At 50.3% G+C, this 25,754-nt stretch overlaps 4 non-coding genes and 10 pseudogenes across 4 annotated transcripts; all 14 read right to left on the reverse strand.

Moving 5' to 3' along the window:
- Positions 1-155: 155 nt before the first annotated feature.
- LOC141267961 (5S ribosomal RNA) lies at positions 156-275 on the reverse strand (annotated as a pseudogene).
- Positions 276-900: 625 nt separating this feature from the next.
- LOC141270320 (5S ribosomal RNA) lies at positions 901-1,019 on the reverse strand. Its single transcript, XR_012321593.1, has one exon. It is a non-coding gene; the product is annotated as a 5S ribosomal RNA (ribosomal RNA).
- An 8,968-nt stretch (positions 1,020-9,987) lies between these two features.
- LOC141266544 (5S ribosomal RNA) lies at positions 9,988-10,107 on the reverse strand. Its single transcript, XR_012320578.1, has one exon. It is a non-coding gene; the product is annotated as a 5S ribosomal RNA (ribosomal RNA).
- A 620-nt stretch (positions 10,108-10,727) lies between these two features.
- LOC141268826 (5S ribosomal RNA) lies at positions 10,728-10,846 on the reverse strand (annotated as a pseudogene).
- Positions 10,847-11,760: 914 nt separating this feature from the next.
- Positions 11,761-11,880, reverse strand: LOC141269687 (5S ribosomal RNA; annotated as a pseudogene).
- Positions 11,881-12,501: 621 nt separating this feature from the next.
- Positions 12,502-12,620, reverse strand: LOC141269245 (5S ribosomal RNA; annotated as a pseudogene).
- Positions 12,621-13,554: 934 nt separating this feature from the next.
- On the reverse strand, positions 13,555-13,674 carry LOC141266764 (5S ribosomal RNA). The gene has a single exon (XR_012320790.1). It is a non-coding gene; the product is annotated as a 5S ribosomal RNA (ribosomal RNA).
- A 620-nt stretch (positions 13,675-14,294) lies between these two features.
- On the reverse strand, positions 14,295-14,413 carry LOC141268828 (5S ribosomal RNA; annotated as a pseudogene).
- A 933-nt stretch (positions 14,414-15,346) lies between these two features.
- LOC141267095 (5S ribosomal RNA) lies at positions 15,347-15,466 on the reverse strand. Its single transcript, XR_012321110.1, has one exon. It is a non-coding gene; the product is annotated as a 5S ribosomal RNA (ribosomal RNA).
- A 620-nt stretch (positions 15,467-16,086) lies between these two features.
- On the reverse strand, positions 16,087-16,205 carry LOC141268829 (5S ribosomal RNA; annotated as a pseudogene).
- Positions 16,206-17,119: 914 nt separating this feature from the next.
- LOC141269688 (5S ribosomal RNA) lies at positions 17,120-17,239 on the reverse strand (annotated as a pseudogene).
- Positions 17,240-17,860: 621 nt separating this feature from the next.
- Positions 17,861-17,979, reverse strand: LOC141268844 (5S ribosomal RNA; annotated as a pseudogene).
- A 934-nt stretch (positions 17,980-18,913) lies between these two features.
- On the reverse strand, positions 18,914-19,033 carry LOC141267427 (5S ribosomal RNA; annotated as a pseudogene).
- Positions 19,034-20,529: 1,496 nt separating this feature from the next.
- Positions 20,530-20,649, reverse strand: LOC141269280 (5S ribosomal RNA; annotated as a pseudogene).
- Between the last annotated feature and the right edge of the window lie 5,105 nt (positions 20,650-25,754).

Below are 25,754 nucleotides of genomic sequence, written 5' to 3' on the forward strand. Positions count from 1 at the left end.
CAGGCCTGCGTGAAGGCGGAGGGGTAGCGTACTTAGCTGCCAACTGGCTCAGAGGCCTTGGGGCTTCCATCATCTAAGTTACTTTCAGTCGGTGTCCGACAAGGCGCCGTTTAATGCTAGCCGAGCTGGGCAGTAGGAAAAAACATCATCAAAATGGTCTACAGCACCCGGTATTCCCAGGAGGTCTCCCATCCAAGTACTGTCTGAGCCCAACCCTGCTTTGCTTCCGAGATCAGATGAGATCAGGCGTATCCAAGGTGGTATGGCCAGTAAAAGCTCCTCGATCCATCGCCCGGCCAGCCTTTCTCAGGATCGCTTGGTGGCGAGCAATCTGGCCGTGACGGGGCGGGCTCCGAAGGGTCCATGCAAAGTCTGTGCCGTCCCTACAGGTGTGGTTTGTTTAGCAGTGATTCACCCGCCGCATCAGGTGTCTTCAAAAATGTCTCGGCGCAGGGTCTCCTGCAGGCTAAACCCTTCATCGCGGTAATGTGACAGAAAGAGCAAGCTGGACCCGTAACTTGTGGGCGGAGCGAGACGTCCAGGGGTGAATGAAGGAAGAGGGTGAGATGGTTGCCAGTGACTTTGAGCTGCTCTTCAGGGGGGAGGGTCGTGTTGCCTGCAAAGGTCTTCTGCTTGGGGTTACCGGTGGTTGCCTCCAGCCACGGGGGAGACGCTGGTCCTGGTGAAAAGGAGCCTAGTATTAAAAGTAAAGAAGCAACAATGCTGGAGGCCCACGGTGATCAGAAGGATGCTGGTATTTTGCAGAGATGAAATAGCGCAAGAGAGAAAGCAAATGAAAAAAAGAAAAGAGAATGAATGTGTGCACTTGTGAAAGGGAATGGAAAAAAGGCATAGAGGAGAGTGCCCCTGCTGGTGGAAGGAAGGAAAAAGCAAAGCAAAAGCCTACAGCACCTGGTATTCCCAGGTGGTCTCCCATCCAAGTACTAACCAGACCCAACCCTGCTTAGCTTTCAAGATCAGACGAGATTGGGCGCGTTCAGGGTGGTGTGGCCGTAGGCAGAGACTAGCCTCTCACTTGCTGCTTTTCTACTTTGACGTCTGGCTGCCGGCTGCCCTTTCCAGTGCTCAGCAAGACCAGGTCCTTTTGTGCTTTCCCTTCTCTTCAATTTTTTTGCTGGCTTCCTTAAAAGGTCTTGTAGACACAACGCCCCACTCAGAGCCGCTGAGCTCACTGATCGGCTGCAGCGCTGTCGACGGAACGTCAGCTTCACGGCCAATGCCACAGGCCGGGAGCAGAGGCGAGACTCACCGGTAGACCCGGGTCGGGTGAGTAGAGCGCGGTTAGTTGCTTTCTAATAGGCTGCAGCCGGGGATTAACTTTTAATGAAAGGGAACAATCCCTTTGACTGTCTGCAGCGCGCCACACCTAGGAAGCGCACTCTCACACACAAGCCAGCATGCACACGTGCTCACACGTGACGACACCCCCTATCTGCCCCTACAACCTCTCCGTCACCATGTGTGTCACCCTGGCCTGGATGCCACAAAATGTATTAAAGCTGTGTCTGAGAGCAAGGGGGAGGTTCTCTTGTCAGGGGAACATTAGCATGCAATGCCTCCTGTCTCAGGCCAGTAGGGGGAGCAGGCTGCCCCTATAAAAGCTGGAGCTGGTGGCAGGGTTAGAGAGAACTGGATTGCCTGTCTCAGCTCTGAGACGTGTCCCAGAGTGGAGCAGGGACAGAAAGTTGATTGCACCTAAGAGGAAGTGTGGCAGGAGGAGAGCCACAAGCCAGAGACAAGAGGCGAAGAGAGCCTGTCTTGGCAGAGAAAAGACTTAATTTTACCAGACTTTGGTGTCTGAGGCTGGAAGGATTCCACATCCCCCAGCAGAGAACCAGTCCGCAAGGGACTGTAGATTCCTTGGCCTAAGAGGCCTGGAGGCCCTGCCACAACTGAAGGGACCAGTAAAGCCGTACAAGACTGGGAGCAGAAAGGAACCCACGTCGCAGGCCATACAGGCGAGAATACACGGAAAGCTCGGAAACGTGGGCTGTTACCCTATCAGGAGGAGATAGCCAGAAGGAGCGCAGAAAGCACGGTAGGCCTACACCCTCACCCTGACCAGGGCCAATTTCCCCGTTGCTCTCAGACGTCCAGGTCCCCTCCTAGCCGGGACTGTTTATGGGTCAGTTTACCTGTTGTAGTAAAGACCCTGGACTGCAACTTGTTGTCTGTGTGCTCCTTGCTCCTCCCGCACTATCAGCACTGGCATTCTCACTACCATCACTCCCACCATCCATTATACTGCCCTGGGGCCGCACTCTTCCCGTGGGGAGTCACACTACCCTAGCTGCACACCTCATCAGCCCCAGCGGTCTGCATGCAGCGGCGGTTCCTAATAACCGCAATCCACGGGTGGCGTAGTCGGACATTATCAGCAGAACGTAGCAGACTACCATTGGCCTGACCACCCTGAGCCACGGAACCGGGTCGCCACTACTACCCCCATCGTCTCCCTATTGCCCGGATCCGAGTGCCCCACGGCCCAGGGGGCGAGTCAGCTTTGGCGTAGTCGGCAGGATTTCGTGCCCGCAACCACCGGGTACTGCGTGCCTGAAAAAGACTTTTGTAAACTTACCTGTGGCGAAGTTTCCCGCCATCCGGAGCTGATTCACGCCATCGGATGCCATCTTGGACCGTTTCCCGCCGTCTTCTGCCTTCTTCCCGCCATCCGCAGCTGCTTCCCGCCATCGGACGCCATCTTCAGGACGCCGCGCGGGAAGAAGAGGGGCGTGGACGTCAAAACCGCGCGAGATCCGAAGCTCCGCCCCACGCTCCGACGCTGCGCAAGGTCCTGGAAGGGAGAGAGAGCGACGCTGACGTCATCAGGACGCGACGCCAGGTCCTCGTCCATAGCAGCAGCAGCGGAGCCGCGGCCTACAGAAGAGGATCGCCGGAAGGTAGGCCACGCTTAACTAGGGGGGAGGAAGATGTCAGACACAGAGGCGCCCACTACCACCAACGCAGCTGCAGCAGCAGTGATGCCCTTTTCCCTGCCCTACATCCCTGGAGCGGCCTGGCTGCCCAAAATACTCAGGGGAGCCCCATGCCCTAACTGACTTTAAGGAAAGGCTATACAGTTTGTTCCAGGTTTACCCCCTGACAGAGGAACAGAAGGTCAGCATATTGACAGGGCAGTTAACTGGCGCAGCCCAAAGGGAGGTAAAATCATGGCCCACTGAGGAGAAAAGGACTGTGAAGGGTATCCTGGCCCGGCTGCGGGGTACCTTTGATACACGTACCTCCGCTGAGATTAAAATGAGGTTCTATGGATGTAGGCAGCGGGCACAGGACAGCATCAGATACTATGCCCTAAATCTGCAGGAAGCCTTGAGGGCTATTCAACAAACTGACCCTGGCAGTGTGCAGGAAACCGATAAGCTGCTAACAGAACAATTCATAGAAGGTCTGCTGTCTAGCGCCCACAGGGCCCAACTGCGCCTCATGTTCTTTCAGAACCCCGACCTGACCTTTGCCCAATTTATGGACAGGGCCATAAGGGTGCTCCGTGAATCTGCAACCAGTGGCGCTATAAACCCCCGGCGCCCTGCTATCACCTACCACCAGGAGGCGGCGCCCTCCTCTATGGACTCCGTGGAGGCTGATGCACAGGACCTGAACCAAGCCCCGTCGAAAGGCCTGCACCACCAAGTCCAGGAGCTAACCAGGGGCGTCGCGGCGTTGACCAGAACCGTCCAGGCGTTGCAAGTGGACCCGTCAAGAACCATCGAGCTGGCTTCAAGTCCGGAGGATGTCCCGTGGCGTCGACAGAGGAGGATCCCGTCGTTCCGAGGGAGGCCCACAGACCGCTACGCAGAGGATGGACAGCCCATTTGCCGTCGATGCAACCAGCCCGGACACATTTTCAGGTACTGTAATTTAAACGGGTCCAACCTGGGGCAGAGGGCCGACCCCCAGGCATAAGATCACTAGGCCCTTATAATTGGCGTGATAAGTACGTTGGGGGGCACCCGGTTTTACCCGTGGTGCTGGACGGTATCCCCATGAGCGCCTTGCTGGATACTGGGTCGCAAGTAACCACAATCCCTTATGTACTTTTTAAGCAGTATTGGACTGATGCTGATATCACACGGTATCCAGACAGTAACTTGAGCATCATCGCCAGTAATGGCTTACCCGTGCCGCAGATGGGGTTCAAGGAGATGACCATTAAAATTGGTAAAGTTGAACTGCCGGCACAGGGAGTGATAATTGTGGACATTGACCGTCATGAAAGTCACCCTAAAATAACTGTGGGTACTAACATAATTGAAAATTGTCTTTCAGAGGTAATTGTAATTCTACAACAGGTGGCGGTGAATGCTAGTTCCAGCCAACAGAAGGTCCTCAACAAGGAGATAAAAGCCCTGATGAGACGGCAGCAGGTAGAACTGTCTGGTGGTGAGATCGGTAGCGTAAGACTGAGTGACCCATTCCCCATTTCCATGCCTCCCAAAAGTGAAATGATGATCTGGTGTCGGACTGCAATCGGGTTGAGAGGTAGAGACTACCAAGCCATGGTAGAACCCGTGTACTCAGACAGCAGGCCCACCATTTTGACAGCCCGGGGGGTGGTTGATGTCCGTCATGGGAGGGTGCCCGTCCGCATCCTCAACATTGGGGAGAGGGAAGTACACTTACCCAGGTACGCTACACTCGCCAAACTGTTTGTTGTCGAACACCAAGCTATCAGGGCCGTGGAACCCTTGCCTCCATCTCCTCAGGCGGAGGGTAATGGCTCCCAGAAACAAAAGGAGGACTGGTGCCAGAAACTCCATGTGGGTGCTGACTCCACTCCCCTGCACCAAAAACAAGGAGTCTACCGGATGGTACACGAGTACGAGAGAGTCTTTAGTAAGCACCCGCTGGACTTCGGCAGAGTAAAGGGGATAGAACACCACATCCCCACAGGGAGCCACCCACCAATAAAAGAGAGACACAGGCCTGTACCCCCTGCACATTATCAGAACGCCAAGGGCATGCTAAGAGAGATGAAGGAAGCTGGGGTCATTAGAGATAGCTGTAGCCCCTGGGCAGCCCCCTTGGTTCTGGTGAAAAAGAAAGACGGCACCATGAGAATGTGTGTGGACTATAGACAAATCAACCGTATCACCCACAAAGACGCATACCCGCTGCCTAGAATAGAGGAGTCTTTAGCCGCACTAAAATCTGCTAACTTCTTTTCTACTTTGGACCTTACTAGCGGGTACTGGCAGGTTACTGTGGCAGAGGCTGACAAGGAGAAGACCGCCTTCACCACCCCGATGGGACTGAGCGAGTTCAACTGTATGCCTTTCGGGCTCTGCAACGCACCAGGGACCTTCCAGCGGCTGATGGAATGCTGTCTAGGGCACCGAAACTTCGAGACGGTCCTCCTTTACCTGGACGACGTGATTGTCTATTCGAAGACCTACGAGGACCATCTAAAGCACCTGGCCGAGGTGTTCGAAGCCCTGGCAGGCTATGGCCTGAAGGTGAAACCATGGAAGTGTCACCTGCTGAAACCAAAGGTCCAGTACCTAGGGCACGTGGTAAGCGCGGAAGGAGTGGCCCCCGACCCTGACAAAGTCACGGCAATCAAGAGCTGGCCAAGCCCCTCGAACATCAAAGAGGTGAGACAGTTTCTCGGGTTGGTAGGCTACTACCGAAGGTTCATCCCCGGGTTCACTAAGATGGCAGCTCCTATGCAGGACCTCCTGATCGGACAGTCTAAGTCCCGAAGTCAAAAGCCACCCTTCAAGTGCGATAAACCGGAAGAGGAGTCCTTCCGCCAGCTAAAGATGGCCCTCACGGGGGATGAGATCCTGGCTTACCCTGATTACGGCCAGCCTTTCATTCTCCACACAGATGCCAGTAATGTGGGACTGGGAGCCGTACTGTCCCAAAACCAACAGGGCAGAGAACGGGTGATCGCATACGCCAGTCGGAAGCTGAGGCCCACCGAGAGGAACACGGAGAATTACAGCTCCTTCAAGCTAGAATTCTTGGCGGTGGTGTGGGCCGTGACGGAACGCTTCAAGCATTACCTGGCCTCCGCAAAGTTCACCGTGTACACGGACAACAACCCGTTGACACACCTGGACAATGCAAGACTGGGTGCCCTGGAACAGCGGTGGATGGCCCGTCTCTCCAACTATGACTTCGTGATCAAGTACCGGGCAGGCAAAACCAACGCCAACGCGGACGCCCTATCAAGAATGCCTCACTTACCTGAAGGTGACGAAGGCCCAGAAGAGCTGGAGGAGGTAGAACTCCCCGCGTTTCACCGGTATGGAGCCGCTCAACACTCTCACCGCGTGAAGGAGGAGGATCTAACAACTGTGATGATGAATCCCCTACCTCACCACAGCTGGGCCGAGTCCCAAGATAGTGACCCTGCAGTCCGCCTGGTGAAAGATCTGCTGACCCGGGAAGACGCCCCCCTAGATCCAGATGCCCCAGAGGAAGCTAAGCAGCTATGGAAGGAGAAGAGCAAGCTGTTCCTCTACGAAGGCAAGTTGTGCAAAAGGATTGTCAACCACCGGACGCACGAGCTGACCTGGCAAGTCGTGGTCCCAAGGCGAGATGCAGCTATGGTCCTGGGGGCTTTCCATGACAGAGCGGGACACTTCGGTTGGAAGAAACTGGAGTTCCTACTAAGAGGAAGGTTCTTTTGGGTCGGCATGAGAGGAGCTGTAGAAAAATGGTGCAGAGACTGTGGCCCTTGTCACCTGAGGAGGAAGGACCGCACCAGCCAGAAGACACCCTTGAGGCCCATCGTCACCACGCAGCCTCTTGAGCTGGTAGCTCTGGACCATGTCAAATTGGCTCCCAGCCGGTCAGGATACATCTATGCCCTGACAATCGTGGACCACTATTCCCGTTTTCTAGTGGTGGTCCCGGTAAAGGACTTGACAGCCCAAACAGCGGCCAGAGCCTTCCAGCAATACTTCTGCCGTCCACACGGGTATCCGGAACAGGTCCTGACAGACCAGGGTCCAGCATTCGAGGCTGAAATCTTCCAGGAGTTCTGCAACCTCTCTGGCTGTAAGAAAATTCGGACAACGCCTTACCATCCACAAACCAACGGGATGTGTGAGAAGATGAACAATATAGTCATTGATCTCCTGAAGACGTTGCCCCTGGAGGAACGCAGCCTGTGGCCAGAAAAACTGCCGGACCTGATAGACCTATACAACAATATCCCGGTGAATGCTACCAACTGCACCCCGGCTTACCTGATGCGGCTTACCTGATGCGAGCCAGACCGGGTAAGCTGCCCGTAGACCTGGAGATGGGAGTCCTAATACCTGAGGACACCTCCCCGGATGCGGACTGGGATGCGGAAAGGCAACTGCAGTACAAGAAGGTACAGGAGAGTGTGGAGAAGAGCCTGGCCCAGGTGAGAGAGAAGCAAGAAAGACTCTTCAATCAACACGCCCCTGCTGGTCCCCTAGAACCTGGTGAGCAAGTCCTAAAGCGAAAAAGAAGGCTACATAAGTTGGACGACCAGTGGGAAAGGGAACCCTACACCGTACTGCAGTCTGACCACGACAACCCAAAGGTGTGCGTAATCACCAAGGACGGAGGAGAAACCACTAGTGTCGTCTCCAGAGACCACCTCAAAAGGTGTCCCGAGCAACTCCGTAGTGCAGAAGAGGATCAGAGTGACCTTGAACCCGCAGAGGACAAGGAAGAAATGATCAGCACCATTCTCGGAGAGTTCCCTCAGTCCTGGACTCGCATAAATGATGCCATAGTGGTACCCGTCCTGCATTTCCTGCAACCGGCCCAGCAACAACCAACACCAGAGCCGGAAGGTGAAGAGGAGCCAGCAGTTCCAGAGGCAGAAGAGCCTGTACCAGCAGCCCAGGAGAGTCAACCCTCTGCTGACAGTGAGCCTGCCATGCCTGCGGTAAGCCAAAGAACCCGCTGCCTGCCCTACCTGTACACCCAGCTGGTAGCTGTACCCCTAACGCTAGTGGGGAAAGCCAGGTTGGTCCACCACCAGACAGTGGGTTAAGGAGGTCAACCAGGAGCACAAAGGGGCAGATACCCACTCGCTGGAGAATATAGAGTGTACTAAGATTGTAAATAACCCTGTTGCCAAATGTTGAAATGTTTGCCAAGTTAAATGCATGTTTATTAATAGTGTGTTTCAGTTTCTTGCAGCTACCGTAAGGACTCACAGGTTATGGACTTTTTATAACCGGGACCTTGTATGGACTGCATTCTGAGCCTAACCCAAAAATGAACTAAGACTGTGAAGGACTTGGGGTAGGACAGACCCCCACCTGGTTAAGGCTCCCGTTGTATTGGTGATATGGACACCCGGTCACAGGCCACACTGTGACCTTAAGAACTCAATTTGTGCGTCGTCTGTCTATTAATGTTTTATTGTTATGAATATTGTCTTTGTTTATTGTTTAGTCCCGGAGTACTAAATTTCACTAGGGGGGAATGTGTCACCCTGGCCTGGATGCCACAAAATGTATTAAAGCTGTGTCTGAGAGCAAGGGGGGGGGTTCTCTGGTCAGGGGAACATTAGCATGCAATGCCTCCTTTCTCAGGCCAGTAGGGGGAGCAGGCTGCCCCTATAAAAGCTGGTGCTGGGGGCAGGGTTAGAGAGAACTGGATTGCCTGTCTCAGCTCTGAGACGTGTCCCAGAGTGGAGCAGGGACAGAAAGTTGATTGCACCTAAGAGGAAGTGTGGCAGGAGGAGAGCCACAAGCCAGAGACAAGAGGCGAAGAGAGCCTGTCTTGGCAGAGAAAAGACTTAATTTTACCAGACTTTGGTGTCTGAGGCTGGAAGGATTCCACATCCCCCAGCAGAGAACCAGTCCGCAAGGGACTGTATATTCCTTGGCCTACGAAGCCTGGAGGCCCTGCCACAACTGAAGGGACCAGTAAAGCCGTACAAGGCTGGGAGCAGAAAGGAACCCACGTCGCAGGCCATACAGGCGAGAATACACGGAAAGCTCGGAAACGTGGGCTGTTACCCTATCAGGAGGAGATAGCCAGAAGGAGCGCAGAAAGCACGGTAGGCCTACACCCTCACCCTGACCAGGGCCAATTTCCCCGTTGGTCTCTGACGTCCAGGTCCCCTCCTAGCCGGGACTGTTTATGGGTCAGTTTACATGTTGTAGTAAAGACCCTGGACTGCAACTTGTTGTCTGTGTGCTCCTTGCTCCTCCCGCACTATCAGCACTGGGATTCTCACTACCATCACTCCCACCATCCATTATACTGCCCTGGGGCCGCACTCTTCCCGTGGGGAGTCACACTATCCTAGCTGCACACCTCATCAGCCCCAGCGGTCTGCATGCAGCAGCGGTTCCTAATAACCGCAATCCACGGGTGGCGTAGTCGGACATTATTAGCAGAACGTAGCAGACTACCATTGGCCTGACCACCCTGAGCCACGGAACCGGGTCGCCACTACTACCCCCATCGTCTCCCTATTGCCTGGATCCGAGTGCCCCATGGCCCAGGGGGCGAGTCACATGCATCAGACTCTCCTGCCTGTTTTATGATTTCAGGGCCCTATCAGGAATCACCCCTCCCCCTCCCCAATTCCTTCCGCACCTTCCTTGCCTTCCTTGCACTGAGGTTAGCTCTTTGGCAGCCGTCTGGCTTGGTTACACAAGCTTCTTTGCAGAGATACATGTTACTTCTGCTGGCACTCGCTAGGCGGCCGGCATCCAAAACCTTCCCTGGGCACCTGCTGAAAGCCTGGCCCCTTCACGGCCCCAGGTGCTTTTAACGCCATCATTTCCACACGGCGAGCTGCGGAGTCAATAAGCACTCCTAGCCGTGACAAGGAGCTCGGTGTCAGGCCTGCGTGAAGGCGGCAGGGTAGCGTACTTAGCTGCCAACTGGCTCAGAGGCCTTGGGGCTTCCATCATCTAAGTTACTTAAGGTCGGTGTCCGGCAAGGCGCCGTTCCATGCTAGCCGAGCTGGGAAGTAGGGCAAAACGTCATCAAAATGGTCTACAGCACCCGGTGTTCCCAGGAGGTCTCCCATCCAAGTACTATCCAAGCCCAGCCCTGCTTTGCTTCCGAGATCAGACGAGATCGGGAGTATCCAAGGTGGTATGGCCAGTAGACGCTGTTCGATCCATCGCCCGGCCAGCCTTTCTCAGGATCGCTTGGTGGCGAGCAATCTGGCCGTGACGGGGCGGGCTCCGAAGGGTCCATGCAAAGTCTGTGCCGTCCCTACAGGTGTGGTTTGTTTAGAAGTGATTCACCCGCCGCATCAGGTGTCTTCAAAAATGTCTCGGCGCAGAGTCTCCTGCAGGCTAAACCCTTCATCGCGGTAATGTGACAGAAAGAGCAAGCTGGACCCGTAACTTGGGGGCGGAGCGAGACATCCACCGGTGAATGAAGGAAGAGGGTGAGATGGTTGCCAGTGACTTTGAGCTGCTCTTCAGGGGGAGGGTCGTGTTGGCTGCAAAACTCTTCTGCTTGGGGTTACCGGTTGTTGCCTCCAGCCACCCGGTAGATGCTGGACCTGGTGAAAAGGAGCATAGTATTAAAAGTAAATAAGCAACAATGCTGGAGGCCCACGGTGATCAGAAGGATGCTGGTATTTTGCAGAGATGAAATAGCGCAAGAGAGAAAGCAAATGAAAAAAAGAAAAGAGAATGAATGTGTGCACTTGTGAAAGGGAATGGAAAAAAGGCATAGAAGAGAGTGCCCCCTGCTGGTGGAAGGAAGGAAAAAGCAAAAGCCTACAGCACCTGGTATTCCCAGGTGGTCTCCCATCCATGTACTAATCAGGCCTGACCCTGCTTAGCTTCCAAGATCAGACTTGATCAGGCGTGTTCAGGGTGGTGTGGCCTTAGGCAGAGACATGCCTCTCACTTGCTGCTTTTCTACTTTGACGTCTGGCTGCCGGCTGCCCTTTCCAGTGCTCAGCAAGACCAGGTCCTTTTGTGCTTTCCCTTCTCTTCAACTTTTTTGCTGGCTTCCTTAAAAGGTCTTGTAGACACAACGCGCCACTCAGAGCCGCTGAGCTCACTGATCGGCTGCAGCGCTGTCGACGGAACGTCAGGTTCACGGCCAATGCCACAGGCCGGGAGCAGAGGCGAAACTCACCGGTACAGCGCGGTTAGTTGCTTTCTAATAGCCTACAGCCGGGGATTAACTTTTAATGAAAGGGATCAATTCCTTTGACTGTCTGCAGCACGCCACACCTAGGAAGCGCACTCTCACAAACAAGCCAGCATGCACACGTGCTCACACGTGACAACACCCCCTATCTGCCCCTACAACCTCTCCGTCACCAAGCGTCAGACTCTCCTGCCTGTTTTATGATTTAAGGGCCCTAGCAGGAATCACCCCCCCCTCCCCAATTCCTTCCTTGCCTTCCTTGCACTGAGGTTAGCTCTTTGTCAGCTGTCTGGCTTGGTTACACAAGCTTCTTTGCAGAGAAACGTGTAACTTCTGCTGGCCCTCGCTAGGTGGCAGGCATCCAAAACCTTCCCTGGGCACCTGTTGAAAGCCTGGCCCCTTCACGGCCCCGGGTGCTTTTAACGCCATCATTTCCACACGGCGAGCTGCGGAGTCAATAAGCACTCCTATCCGTGGCAAGGAGCTCGGTGTCAGGCCTGCGTGAAGGGCGGCGGGGTAGCGTACTTAACTGCCAACTGTCTCAGAGGCCTTGGGGCTTCCAGCATCTAAGTTACTTAAGGTCAGTGTCCGGCAAGGCGCCGTTCCATGCTAGCCGAGCTGGGCAGTAGGGCAAAATGTCATCAAAATGGTCTACAGCACCCGGTGTTGCCAGGAGGTCTCCCATCCAAGTACTGTCCGAGCCCAGCTCTGCTTTGCTTCCGAGATCAGATGATATCGGGCGTATCCAAGGTGGTATGGCCAGTAGAAGTTGCTCGATCCATCGCGCGGCCAGCCTTTCTCAGGATCGCTTGGTGGCGAGCAATCTGGCCGTGACGGGACGGGCTCCGAATGGTCCATGCAAAGGCTGTGCCGTCCCTACAGGTGTGGTTTGTTTAGCAGTGATTCACCCGCCGCATCAGGTGTCTTCAAAAATGGCTCGGCGCAGGGTCTCCTGCAGGCTAAACCCTTCATCGCGGTAATGTGACAGAAAGAGCAAGCTGGACCCGTAACTTGGTGGCGGAGTGAGACGTCCAGGGGTGAATGAAGGAAGAGGGTGAGATGGTTGCCAGTGACTTTGAGCTGTTCTTCAGGGGGGAGAGTCGTGTTGCCTGCAAAGGTCTTCTGCTTGGGGTTACTGGTGGTTGCCTCCAGCCACGCGGGAGACGCTGGTCCTGGTGAAAAGGAGCCTAGTATTAAAAGTAAAGAAGCAACAATGCTGGAGGCCCACAGTGATCAGAAGGATGCTGGCATTTTGCAGAGATGAAATAGCGCAAGAGAGAAAGCAAATGAAAAAAAGAAAAGAGAATGAATGTGTGCACTTGTGAAAGGGAATGGAAAAAAGGCATAGAAGAGAGTGCCCCCTGCTGGTGGAAAGAAGGAAAAAGCAAAGGCCTACAGCACCTGGTATTCCCAGGCGGTCTCTTATCCAAGTACTAACCAGGCCCGACCCTGCTTAGCTTCTGAGATCAGATGAGAATGGGCGTGTTCAGGGTGGTGTGGTCGAAGGCAGAGACAGGCCTCTCACTTGCTGCTTTTCTACTTTGACTTCTGGCTGCCGGCTGCCCTTTCCAGTGCTCATCAAGACCAGGTCCTTTTGTGCTTTCCCTTCTCTTCAATTTTTTTGCTGGCTTCCTTAAAAGGTCTTGTAGACACAATGCCCCACTCAGAGCCGCTGAGCTCACTGATTGGCTGCAGCGCTGTCGACGGAACGTCAGCTTCACGGCCAATGCCACAGGCTGGGAGCAGAGGCGAGACTCACCGGTAGACCCGGGTAGGGTGAGTAGAGCGTGGTTAGTTGCTTTCTAATAGCCTGCAGCCGGGGATTAACTTTTAATGAAAGGGAACAATCCCTTTGACTGTCTGCAGCGCGCCACACCTAGGAAGCGCACTCTCACACACAAGCCAGCATGCACATGTGCTCGCACGTGACAACACCACCTATCTGCCCCTACAACCTCTCCGTCACCATGCGTCAGACTCTCCTGCCTTTTTTATGATTTCAGGGCCCTAGCAGGAATCACCCCCCCCCTCCCCAATTCCTTCCTTGCCTTCCTTGCACTGAGGTTAGCTCTTTGTCAGCCGTCTGGCTTGGTTACACAAGCTTCTTTGCAGAGAAACATGTTACTTCTGCTGGCCCTCGCTAGACGGCCGGCATCCAAAACCTTCCCTGGGCACCTGCTGAAAGCCTGGCCCCTTCACGGCCCCGGGTGCTTTTCACGCCATCATTTCCACACGGCGAGCTGCGGAGTCAATAAGCACTCCTAGCAGTGGCAAGGAGCTCGGTGTCAGGCCTGCGTGAAGGGCGGCGGGGTAGCGTACTTAGCTGCCAACTATCTCAGAGGCCTTGGGGCTTCCATCATCTAAGTTACTTAAGGTCGGTGTCCGGCAAGGCGACGTTCCATGCTAGCCGAGCTGGGCAGTAGGGCAAAACGTCATCAAAATGGTCTACAGCACCCGGTGTTCCCAGGAGGTTTCCCATCCAAGTACTATCCAAGCCCAGCCCTGCTTTGCTTCCGAGATCAGACGAGATCGGGAGTATCCAAGGTGGTATGGCCAGTAGACGCTGTTCGATCCATCGCCCGGCCAGCCTTTCTCAGGATCGCTTGGTGGCGAGCAATCTGGCCGTGACGGGGCGGGCTCCGAAGGGTCCATGCAAAGTCTGTGCCGTCCCTACAGGTGTGGTTTGTTTAGAAGTGATTCACCCGCCGCATCAGGTGTCTTCAAAAATGTCTCGGCGCAGAGTCTCCTGCAGGCTAAACCCTTCATCGCGGTAATGTGACAGAAAGAGCAAGCTGGACCCGTAACTTGGGGGCGGAGCGAGACATCCAGCGGTGAATGAAGGAAGAGGGTGAGATGGTTGCCAGTGACTTTGAGCTGCTCTTCAGGGGGAGGGTCGTGTTGGCTGCAAAACTCTTCTGCTTGGGGTTACCGGTTGTTGCCTCCAGCCACCCGGTAGATGCTGGACCTGGTGAAAAGGAGCATAGTATTAAAAGTAAATAAGCAACAATGCTGGAGGCCCACGGTGATCAGAAGGATGCTGGTATTTTGCAGAGATGAAATAGCGCAAGAGAGAAAGCAAATGAAAAAAAGAAAAGAGAATGAATGTGTGCACTTGTGAAAGGGAATGGAAAAAAGGCATAGAAGAGAGTGCCCCCTGCTGGTGGAAGGAAGGAAAAAGCAAAAGCCTACAGCACCTGGTATTCCCAGGTGGTCTCCCATCCATGTACTAATCAGGCCTGACCCTGCTTAGCTTCCAAGATCAGACTTGATCAGGCGTGTTCAGGGTGGTGTGGCCTTAGGCAGAGACATGCCTCTCACTTGCTGCTTTTCTACTTTGACGTCTGGCTGCCGGCTGCCCTTTCCAGTGCTCATCAAGACCAGGTCCTTTTGTGCTTTCCCTTCTCTTCAATTTTTTTGCTGGCTTCCTTAAAAGGTCTTGTAGACACAACGCCCCACTCAGAGCCGCTGAGCTCACTGATTGGCTGCAGCGCTGTCGACGGAACGTCAGCTTCACGGCCAATGCCACAGGCTGGGAGCAGAGGCGAGACTCACCGGTAGACCCGGGTAGGGTGAGTAGAGCGTGGTTAGTTGCTTTCTAATAGCCTGCAGCCGGGGATTAACTTTTAATGAAAGGGAACAATCCCTTTGACTGTCTGCAGCGCGCCACACCTAGGAAGCGCACTCTCACACACAAGCCAGCATGCACATGTGCTCGCACGTGACAACACCACCTATCTGCCCCTACAACCTCTCCGTCACCATGCGTCAGACTCTCCTGCCTGTTTTATGATTTCAGGGCCCTAGCAGGAATCACCCCCCCCTCCCCAATTCCTTCCTTGCCTTCCTTGCACTGAGGTTAGCTCTTTGTCAGCCGTCTGGCTTGGTTACACAAGCTTCTTTGCAGAGAAACATGTTACTTCTGCTGGCCCTCGCTAGACGGCCGGCATCCAAAACCTTCCCTGGGCACCTGCTGAAAGCCTGGCCCCTTCACGGCCCCGGGTGCTTTTCACGCCATCATTTCCACACGGCGAGCTGCGGAGTCAATAAGCACTCCTAGCAGTGGCAAGGAGCTCGGTGTCAGGCCTGCGTGAAGGGCGGCGGGGTAGCGTACTTAGCTGCCAACTATCTCAGAGGCCTTGGGGCTTCCATCATCTAAGTTACTTAAGGTCGGTGTCCGGCAAGGCGACGTTCCATGCTAGCCGAGCTGGGCAGTAGGGCAAAACGTCATCAAAATGGTCTACAGCACCCAGTGTTCCCAGGAGGTTTCCCATCCAAGTACTATCCAAGCCCAGCCCTGCTTTGCTTCCGAGATCAGACGAGATCGGGAGTATCCAAGGTGGTATGGCCAGTAGACGCTGTTCGATCCATCGCCCGGCCAGCCTTTCTCAGGATCGCTTGGTGGTGAGCAATCTGGCCGTGACGGGGCGGGCTCAGAAGGGTCCATGCAAAGTCTGTGCCGTCCCTACAGGTGTGGTTTGTTTAGAAGTGATTCACCCGCCGCATCAGGTGTCTTCAAAAATGTCTCGGCGCAGAGTCTCCTGCAGGCTAAACCCTTCATCGCGGTAATGTGACAGAAAGAGCAAGCTGGACCCGTAACTTGGGGGCGGAGCGAGACATCCAGCGGTGAATGAAGGAAGAGGGTGAGATGGTTGCCAGTGACTTTGAGCTGCTCTTCAGGGGGAGGGTCGTGTTGGCTGCAAAACTCTTCTGCTTGGGGTTACCGGTTGTTGCCTCCAGCCACCCGGTAGATGCTGGACCTGGTGAAAAGGAGCATAGTATTAAAAGTAAATAAGCAACAATGCTGGAGGCCCACGGTGATCAGAAGGATGCTGGTATTTTGCAGAGATGAAATAGCGCAAGAGAGAAAGCAAATGAAAAAAAGAAAAGAGAATGAATGTGTGCACTTGTGAAAGGGAATGGAAAAAAGGCATAGAAGAGAGTGCCCCCTGCTGGTGGAAGGAAGGAAAAAGCAAAAGCCTACAGCACCTGGTATTCCCAGGTGGTCTCCCATCCATGTACTAATCAGGCCTGACCCTGCTTAGCTTCCAAGATCAGACTTGATCAGGCGTGTTCAGGGTGGTGTGGCCTTAGGCAGAGACATGCCTCTCACTTGCTGCTTTTCTACTTTGACGTCTGGCTGCCGGCTGCCCTTTCCAGTGCTCAGCAAGACCAGGTCCTTTTGTGCTTTCCCTTCTCTTCAACTTTTTTGCTGGCTTCCTTAAAAGGTCTTGTAGACACAACGCCCCACTCAGAGCCGCTGAGCTCACTGATCGGCTGCAGCGCTGTCGACGGAACATCAGGTTCACGGCCAATGCCACAGGCCGGGAGCAGAGGCGAAACTCACCGGTACAGCGCGGTTAGTTGCTTTCTAATAGCCTACAGCCGGGGATTAACTTTTAATGAAAGGGATCAATTCCTTTGACTGTCTGCAGCACGCCACACCTAGGAAGCGCACTCTCACAAACAAGCCAGCATGCACACGTGCTCACACGTGACAACACCCCCTATCTGCCCCTACAACCTCTCCGTCACCAAGCGTCAGACTCTCCTGCCTGTTTTATGATTTAAGGGCCCTAGCAGGAATCACCCCCCCCTCCCCAATTCCTTCCTTGCCTTCCTTGCACTGAGGTTAGCTCTTTGTCAGCTGTCTGGCTTGGTTACACAAGCTTCTTTGCAGAGAAACGTGTAACTTCTGCTGGCCCTCGCTAGGTGGCAGGCATCCAAAACCTTCCCTGGGCACCTGTTGAAAGCCTGGCCCCTTCACGGCCCCGGGTGCTTTTAACGCCATCATTTCCACACGGCGAGCTGCGGAGTCAATAAGCACTCCTATCCGTGGCAAGGAGCTCGGTGTCAGGCCTGCGTGAAGGGCGGCGGGGTAGCGTACTTAACTGCCAACTGGCTCAGAGGCCTTGGGGCTTCCAGCATCTAAGTTACTTAAGGTCAGTGTCCGGCAAGGCGCCGTTCCATGCTAGCCGAGCTGGGCAGTAGGGCAAAATGTCATCAAAATGGTCTACAGCACCCGGTGTTGCCAGGAGGTCTCCCATCCAAGTACTGTCCGAGCCCAGCTCTGCTTTGCTTCCGAGATCAGATGATATCGGGCGTATCCAAGGTGGTATGGCCAGTAGAAGTTGCTCGATCCATCGCGCGGCCAGCCTTTCTCAGGATCGCTTGGTGGCGAGCAATCTGGCCGTGACGGGACGGGCTCCGAATGGTCCATGCAAAGGCTGTGCCGTCCCTACAGGTGTGGTTTGTTTAGCAGTGATTCACCCGCCGCATCAGGTGTCTTCAAAAATGGCTCGGCGCAGGGTCTCCTGCAGGCTAAACCCTTCATCGCGGTAATGTGACAGAAAGAGCAAGCTGGACCCGTAACTTGGTGGCGGAGTGAGACGTCCAGGGGTGAATGAAGGAAGAGGGTGAGATGGTTGCCAGTGACTTTGAGCTGTTCTTCAGGGGGGAGAGTCGTGTTGCCTGCAAAGGTCTTCTGCTTGGGGTTACTGGTGGTTGCCTCCAGCCACGCGGGAGACGCTGGTCCTGGTGAAAAGGAGCCTAGTATTAAAAGTAAAGAAGCAACAATGCTGGAGGCCCACAGTGATCAGAAGGATGCTGGCATTTTGCAGAGATGAAATAGCGCAAGAGAGAAAGCAAATGAAAAAAAGAAAAGAGAATGAATGTGTGCACTTGTGAAAGGGAATGGAAAAAAGGCATAGAAGAGAGTGCCCCCTGCTGGTGGAAAGAAGGAAAAAGCAAAGGCCTACAGCACCTGGTATTCCCAGGCAGTCTCTTATCCAAGTACTAACCAGGCCCGACCCTGCTTAGCTTCTGAGATCAGATGAGAATGGGCGTGTTCAGGGTGGTGTGGTCGAAGGCAGAGACAGGCCTCTCACTTGCTGCTTTTCTACTTTGACTTCTGGCTGCCGGCTGCCCTTTCCAGTGCTCATCAAGACCAGGTCCTTTTGTGCTTTCCCTTCTCTTCAATTTTTTTGCTGGCTTCCTTAAAAGGTCTTGTAGACACAACGCCCCACTCAGAGCCGCTGAGCTCACTGATTGGCTGCAGCGCTGTCGACGGAACGTCAGCTTCACGGCCAATGCCACAGGCTGGGAGCAGAGGCGAGACTCACCGGTAGACCCGGGTAGGGTGAGTAGAGCGTGGTTAGTTGCTTTCTAATAGCCTGCAGCCGGGGATTAACTTTTAATGAAAGGGAACAATCCCTTTGACTGTCTGCAGCGCGCCACACCTAGGAAGCGCACTCTCACACACAAGCCAGCATGCACATGTGCTCGCACGTGACAACACCACCTATCTGCCCCTACAACCTCTCCGTCACCATGCGTCAGACTCTCCTGCCTGTTTTATGATTTCAGGGCCCTAGCAGGAATCACCCCCCCCCTCCCCAATTCCTTCCTTGCCTTCCTTGCACTGAGGTTAGCTCTTTGTCAGCCGTCTGGCTTGGTTACACAAGCTTCTTTGCAGAGAAACATGTTACTTCTGCTGGCCCTCGCTAGACGGCCGGCATCCAAAACCTTCCCTGGGCACCTGCTGAAAGCCTGGCCCCTTCACGGCCCCGGGTGCTTTTCACGCCATCATTTCCACACGGCGAGCTGCGGAGTCAATAATCACTCTTAGCCGTGGCAAGGAGCTCGGTGTCAGGCCTGCGTGAAGGGCGGCGGGGTAGCGTACTTAGCTGCCAACTATCTCAGAGGCCTTGGGGCTTCCATCATCTAAGTTACTTAAGGTCGGTGTCCGGCAAGGCGACGTTCCATGCTAGCCGAGCTGGGCAGTAGGGCAAAACGTCATCAAAATGGTCTACAGCACCCGGTGTTCCCAGGAGGTATCCCATCCAAGTACTGTCCGAGCCCAGCCCTGCTTTGCTTCCGAGATCAGACGAGATCAGGCGTATCCAAGGTGGTATGGCCAGTAGACGCTGCTCGATCCATCGCCCGGCCAGTCTTTCTCAGGATCGCTTGGTGGCGAGCAATCTGGCCGTGACGGGGCGGGTCCGAAGGGTCCATGCAAAGGCTGTGCCGTCCCTACAGGTGTGGTTTGTTTAGCAGTGATTCACCCGCCGCATCAGGTGTCTTCAAAAATGTCTCGGCGCAGGGTCTCCTGCAAGCTAAACCCTTCATCGCGGTAATGTGACAGAAAGAGCAAGCTGGACCCGTAACTTGGGGGCGGAGCGAGACGTCCAGGGGTGAATGAAGGAAGAGGGTGAGATGGTTGCCAGTGACTTTGAGCTGCTCTTCATGGGGGAGGGTCGTGTTGCCTGCAAAGGTCTTCTGCTTGGGGTTACCGGTGGTTGCCTCCAGCCACATGGGAGACGCTGGTCCTGGTGAAAAGGAGCCTAGTATTAAAAGTAAAGAAGCAACAATGCTGGAGGCCCACGGTGATCAGAAGGATGCTGGTATTTTGCAGAGATGAAATAGCGCAAGAGAGAAAGCAAATGAAAAAAAGAAAAGAGAATGAATGTGTGCACTTGTTAAAGGGAATGGAAAAAAGGCATAGAAGAGAGTGCCCCCTGCTGGTGGAAGGAAAGAAAAAGCAAAAGCCTACAGCACCTGGTATTCCCAGGCGGTCTCCCATCCAAGTACTAACCAATTTTTTTGCTGGCTTCCTTAAAAGGTCTTGTAGACAGAAGGCCCCACTCAGAGCCGCTGAGCTCACTGATCAGCTGCAGCTCTGTCGTCGGAACGTCAGCTTCACGGCCAATGCCACAGGCCGGAAGCAGAGGCGAGACTCACCGGTAGACCCGGATAGGGTGAGTAGAGCGTGGTTAGTTGCTTTCTAATAGCCTGCAGCCGGGGATTAACTTTTAATGAAAGGGAACAATCCCTTTGACTGTCTGCAGCGCGCCACACCTAGGAAGCGCACTCTCACACACAAGCCAGCATGCACACGTGCTCGCACGTGACAACACCCCCTATCTGCCCCTACAACCTCTCCGTCACCATGCGTCAGACTCTCCTGCCTGTTTTATGATTTTAGGGCCCTAGCAGGAATCACCCCCCCCTCCCCAATTCCTTCCGCACCTTCCTTGCACTGAGGTTAGCTTTTTGTCAGCCGTCTGGCTTGATTACACAAGCTTCTTTGCAGAGAAACATGTTACTTCTGCTGGCCCTCGCTAGGCGGCCGGCATCCAAAATCTTCCCTGGGCACCTGCTGAAAGCCTGGCCCCTTCACGGCCCCGGGTGCTTTTAACGCCATCATTTCCACACGGCGAGCTGCGGAGTCAATAAGCACTCCTAGCCGTGGCAAAGAGCTCGGTGTCAGGCCTGCTTGAAGGCGGCGGGGTAGCGTACTTAGCTGCCAACTGGCTCAGAGGCCTTGGGGCTTCCATCATCTAAGTTACTTAAGGTCGGTGTCCGGCAAGGTGCCGTTCCATGCAAGCCGAGCTGGGCAGTAGGGCAAAAAGTCATCAAAATGGTCTACAGCACCCGATGCTCCCAGGAGGTCTCCCATCCAAGTACTGTCCAAGCCCAGCCCTGCTTTGCTTCCGAGATCAGATGAGATCGGGCGTATCCAAGTTCGTAAAGCCAGTAGACTCTGCTCGATCCATCGCCCGGCCAGCCTTTCTCAGGATTGCTTGGTGGCGAGCAATCTGGCCGTGACGGGGCGGGCTCCGAAATGTCCATGCAAAGGCTGTGCCGTCCCTACAGGTGTGGTTTGTTTAGCAGTGATTCACCCGCCGCATCAGGTGTCTTCAAAAATGTCTCGGCGCAGGGTCTCCTGCAGGCTAAACCCTTCATCGCGGTAATGTGACAGAAAGAGCAAGCTGGACCCGTAACTTGGGGGCTGAGCGAGACGTCCAGGGGTGAATGAAGGAAGAGGGTGAGATGGTTGCCAGTGACTTTGAGCTGCTCTTCAGGGGGGAGGGTCGTGTTGCCTGCAAAGGTCTTCTGTTTGGGGTTATCGGTGGTTGCCTCCAGCCTCCCGGGAGATGCTGGTCCTGGTGAAAAGGAGCCTAGTATTAAAAGTAAATAAGCAACAATGCTGGAGGCCCACGGTGATCAGAAGGATGCTGGTATTTTGCAGAGATGAAATAGCGCAAGAGAGAAAGCAAATGAAAAAAAGAAAAGAGAATGAATGTGTGCACTTGTGAAAGGGAATGGAAAAAAGGCATAGAAGAGAGTGCCCCCTGCTGGTGGAAGGAAGGAAAAAGCAAAAGCCTACAGCACCTGGCATTCCCAGGCGGTCTCTGTTAAATGGTTAATTATGGAAATTCATTTGGAATGTTAATCGATAATCATTTTTCTGAGTTCTATGCCTCCGCCATCGTGTCTAGTTGACATGCGCTATTTGTGTGTGTAGTTTTGGTTCACTACCATATGTAGAACAGGTGTCCATACGACTGGCTATAAAAGCCCATGGTACAGAAAGGGGGGGCTCTCTTGCTCTGCCCACCCCACAAGACACAGAATCTTCATGCTGAGAAGCAGATGACATGTAGGCCTGGGCACATGCTGGACAAAGACATGATTTACCAGCCAGGATCCAAGGAAAGATGGGTGAATCTCAACAATTAAGCTAATTATGGACAAATGGACAATTACTTTATAACTAATTATTGTATGTACCTGCTGCAATCTGATTCTTTTTAATGGACAATCCAAGAATAAATAGATACATTTTTTTATAAGAATATCGTGATATTGATACTTTGAGAAGTCCTCAGTAGAAAAAAATAATACAGGAAGAGTATTATTTTACAATGGTGAGCCAGCCAGTCCTGTTTTTTTGTTTTTTAAATTAAGTAAGTGAATTTCTTCCGTGAACAAGGGGGGAGTCCTGACGAGCTGAACAGATGTTGTTCACGTGTCAGTAAATTCACTAGTTTGTCACGAGAAGCAGAAAGGACCTACAGACTGAGGAAAGACAGGAAGCAGAGGTACTAACAAGGAGCAGAATCACACAGGAAAAGAATCAGACGAACTGAAGACAGGACGTGCTGATGAAGAGAAGCCAAGGAATCTTAAGGTAAGCAAAATATGGATATAATTTCTTCTTTTGCTAAACAAAGTAATATTAATTTCAAAGTTAATGTAGGAGATGACATAGAAGTTTTGTGGCTCAGTTTATACAAAGAATGTGAATTGCAGAATTTACAGTTAACTTCTAAATTGGTAAATAGAGACAAACAGAAATTGAGAAATATTCTACATTTGGTAGATTTTTTTCATAGTCTTGTGTTAGAGATTTCTAAGCAGGAAAATAGTGTAGAAGTGTCAGACGGTGATACTGATTCTGACTGTAATGTGGAAAATGAACAAGAAGTAAGACACGTGTCTGTAACTGAAGGTGACCTTGGGTCTGACCAAGAGACGGACAGACAGAAACCTGACATGGGAGGAGACATGACTGACATACGAGAAACCGACATACTAGGTGATGTGGGAGGAGACGTGAGTGATGTAGGAGGAACGGACGTACAAGAGCCACTAAAATATCAGAGAATTCTGGAATTACCCAGGCTCAACTCCAAATTAAAATGAGGAAAAATTTGCTGAAATTATACAAAATCATGCCAAAATATGATGTCAAAATCCATGCCTGTAGAAATTCAGAGACATTTGAGAGCTTCTCTGATAAGTTTGATTTATCCAATGAGGAGAGGAATCAATTATTTAAAATATGGATTCCTGTGACATTGTCCAGACGTGTACATTTAATGCCCTGTGAAAATGACTCTCCTAATGGATGGGAAAATGATTCGGACAGATTAAGATATTTGATTTATTGTGTCACAAAGGATTTTCCCAACATAGAAGATCTGCAGAAACTAACGATTGGTAGGAAGGAATGTACATATACATTCATGTCCATATTTGAATGGTTGTACAAAGCTCTCATCAAAAATGGAAAAGTACAACATATGATAACAACTTTTGTACAAAAATTCAAATTCCTAAATTCAGTTTCCCAAGTTATGGCATCACAAAAAAATTCATTATTTGAATGTGCGCAGATGCTGGATTTTGTTAGAAAACATGAGAATCGTGAAAAGAAAATAAATCAAGCTAAATTTATAAAACCAGGAAAGGTAAAATCTTACCAAAAGCCAATATCAAACTCTCCTAGACTGAGTCATCCCCATAGTGAACTCTATCAAATACGCTGAAGATTTCATATATGTTATAAGCCATATCAGCCAGTGCAAAGATCCATCTCTCCACAGAATGAGTTAATTCTCAGTCAGAACTGTGATTCTCTAAAAAGGAAAATGGCTGAAACTGATGGACAGAGACAGGTGAGACGACCAACTCACAGTGACGTCATGGAATGTGGACAGAAGAACAGGTAGTTCTCTGAGGTTTTGAAGGATAGAAAAATGTCTTTCCTAAATAGGGCGTTCCTGGAGATATTTGAGAGAGACAGAAGATTTGGTTTAGGGAGTGGCTAAGGAAAAACTGTAATTATAATGTTGTATCAAAATGTAATACAATGTCTCAATATTTATTTATAATCTTATACAGTAAAATTGTAGTTACATAGTTTCTAATAGTTCATATATATATATATATATATATATAAATATATACACTTGTCTAAGTAGAGATTGCGTATAATTGTATTTATATATACGTTTATAAAATATATATATATATATATTAATTAATAAATTAGAACTTCATATATATAAATTTAAGTAGCAATATTTTGAATTACATTAGAACCAACCAATATATGTATAAGATATTTAAATAATTCTGTTTCTGTATGAATTTGATATTTAATTTTATTTTCTTATATTTCCTTAGAGTTTTCATTCCAAAGCAGGATTTGATCAAATAACTCTAAAAATGGATTTATTTCTTTATTCACACAGGAAGTGAAAAAATTGCATGATTTTATGTGCATAACATTTTAAAATAATAACAATTTATCTAGTTGAACTATAATATATATGTAATACTTATTAATTCTTTTGTGTTGCTAATAATTTCTGTGCATGAAGTGTTCGTGCAAATTAAAGTAGCTTTACAGCATGACGTGTGACAGCTGCGGCCTTTGAACTTTGAGCTAATAGTATAGGATCCCATTCATTCTATTTTCAACTGATGTAACTTAAGACCGGGCAGCCAGTGAAAAAAGAATCTAAGACAAGAGTTTTTTCAAGTGTCTGAAATTCCAGTGACTTACTCTCATATTATATAATATGTACTTGGGGAATATTCAAAGAAATATAAAGATATTCAATTGATATGGCAATGCGCATTAATAAATTGGGATACAACAATTTTGGGTTAAATATATATATATATATATCTAAAACTTCATATGTGGAATGTTTGAGTTGAACAGATCTGTGAATGTCAGAGTGAAGGTGACAGATGAGTAAATCAGCAGCTGCTAAGTGTGATTGATGTGACAGAGGCCTCGTATGTTTGTATGTTTGAAAAAAAAATGTTTCTTTATGTGAAGGTACAAAAATATATTTAATTCTGAGGAAATTATAACACATAATTAGGTATTACTGTATCTACATATATATATTTCTATATTTCTTTAATAATTATTATTTCTTGATTTAACTAATAGTGAATAAGGGCAACCACACATCAAAATGGTTTACAAAGCAAATTTATATTTAGAATAATTTTCCACATGATAATATTCTTGAATAACTATAATATTATTTTTAATGGTTACCTAAATAGTTACACACCTCTCTTTAGTCAAATCTATGCTACTCATCGATATGAAATTTATGCACAATATTTCTAGAAGAATAATTATTTTTAATTTGGTTCTGATATATACATAAATTTTATAAAATAATATTTTTGGTATTAAGGGGGAAAATGTGTTTTTGATCCTGATTACATAAACACTTTTGATCAATACTTATTTTCCACACATTTTAATAAAGAAGAAATAATAATAAGGTACTATGGTATAATTAAGAAGGGTATTACAAGCAAAGTTGCATAATTTAATATTTTTTGGTGGTACAAGGTTATGACAAATATGAAATCATCCAGATAATGGAGATATAAGGGTATTTTTATGGAGAATATAATTACTCTGCATTTGTCATTAAAATTTAAAGGCCTTATTTTTATTTTTATTCTTATTTTTACTCTTAATTTTATTTTTCATTTTTAAAATTTTATTCTTACTTTATACTTCTTATTTTTCTATTTTTTCATTTTTTAATTCTCATTTGATTTTATTTGAGTTCAATATCTCAATTGAGAAAACACATTAATATTTAATAAAGTAATGTCTAATACAAGAGTATTGCTTCATTAAATATATATTGCTAAGGAAAAAAATGTTTACATTTTCTGAGTAAACACAACAATTCATTCATTCATTTATTCATTCATTCATTCATTCATTCATACATTCATATATTTATTCATTTTGGTTCAGGAGTATACATTCTTTGATATTATTGGTTTAATAAAGATATAAAAACTTGTTTTTTCAAAATACACTGACACCTATGGGTTGGAAAAGGTAATTACACCTATGACATAAAAATGTTCTATCATATGGAGAACTTGATTGATAATGAATTATTATCTATTATTGTTTATTATTCCAAACATAATTTATTTTAATATTTTGATAATAATTAGATGGATATTACTGATTGCTATGGTACGCTGTGATATTATCAGATGAGATCGGGCGTATCCAAGGT

Source organism: Phyllobates terribilis, unplaced genomic scaffold, assembly GCF_046119375.1.
Source record: "Phyllobates terribilis strain yellow unplaced genomic scaffold, ASM4611937v1 Scaffold_4__5_contigs__length_816908805, whole genome shotgun sequence".
NCBI classification, from domain to species: Eukaryota; Metazoa; Chordata; class Amphibia; order Anura; family Dendrobatidae; genus Phyllobates; species Phyllobates terribilis.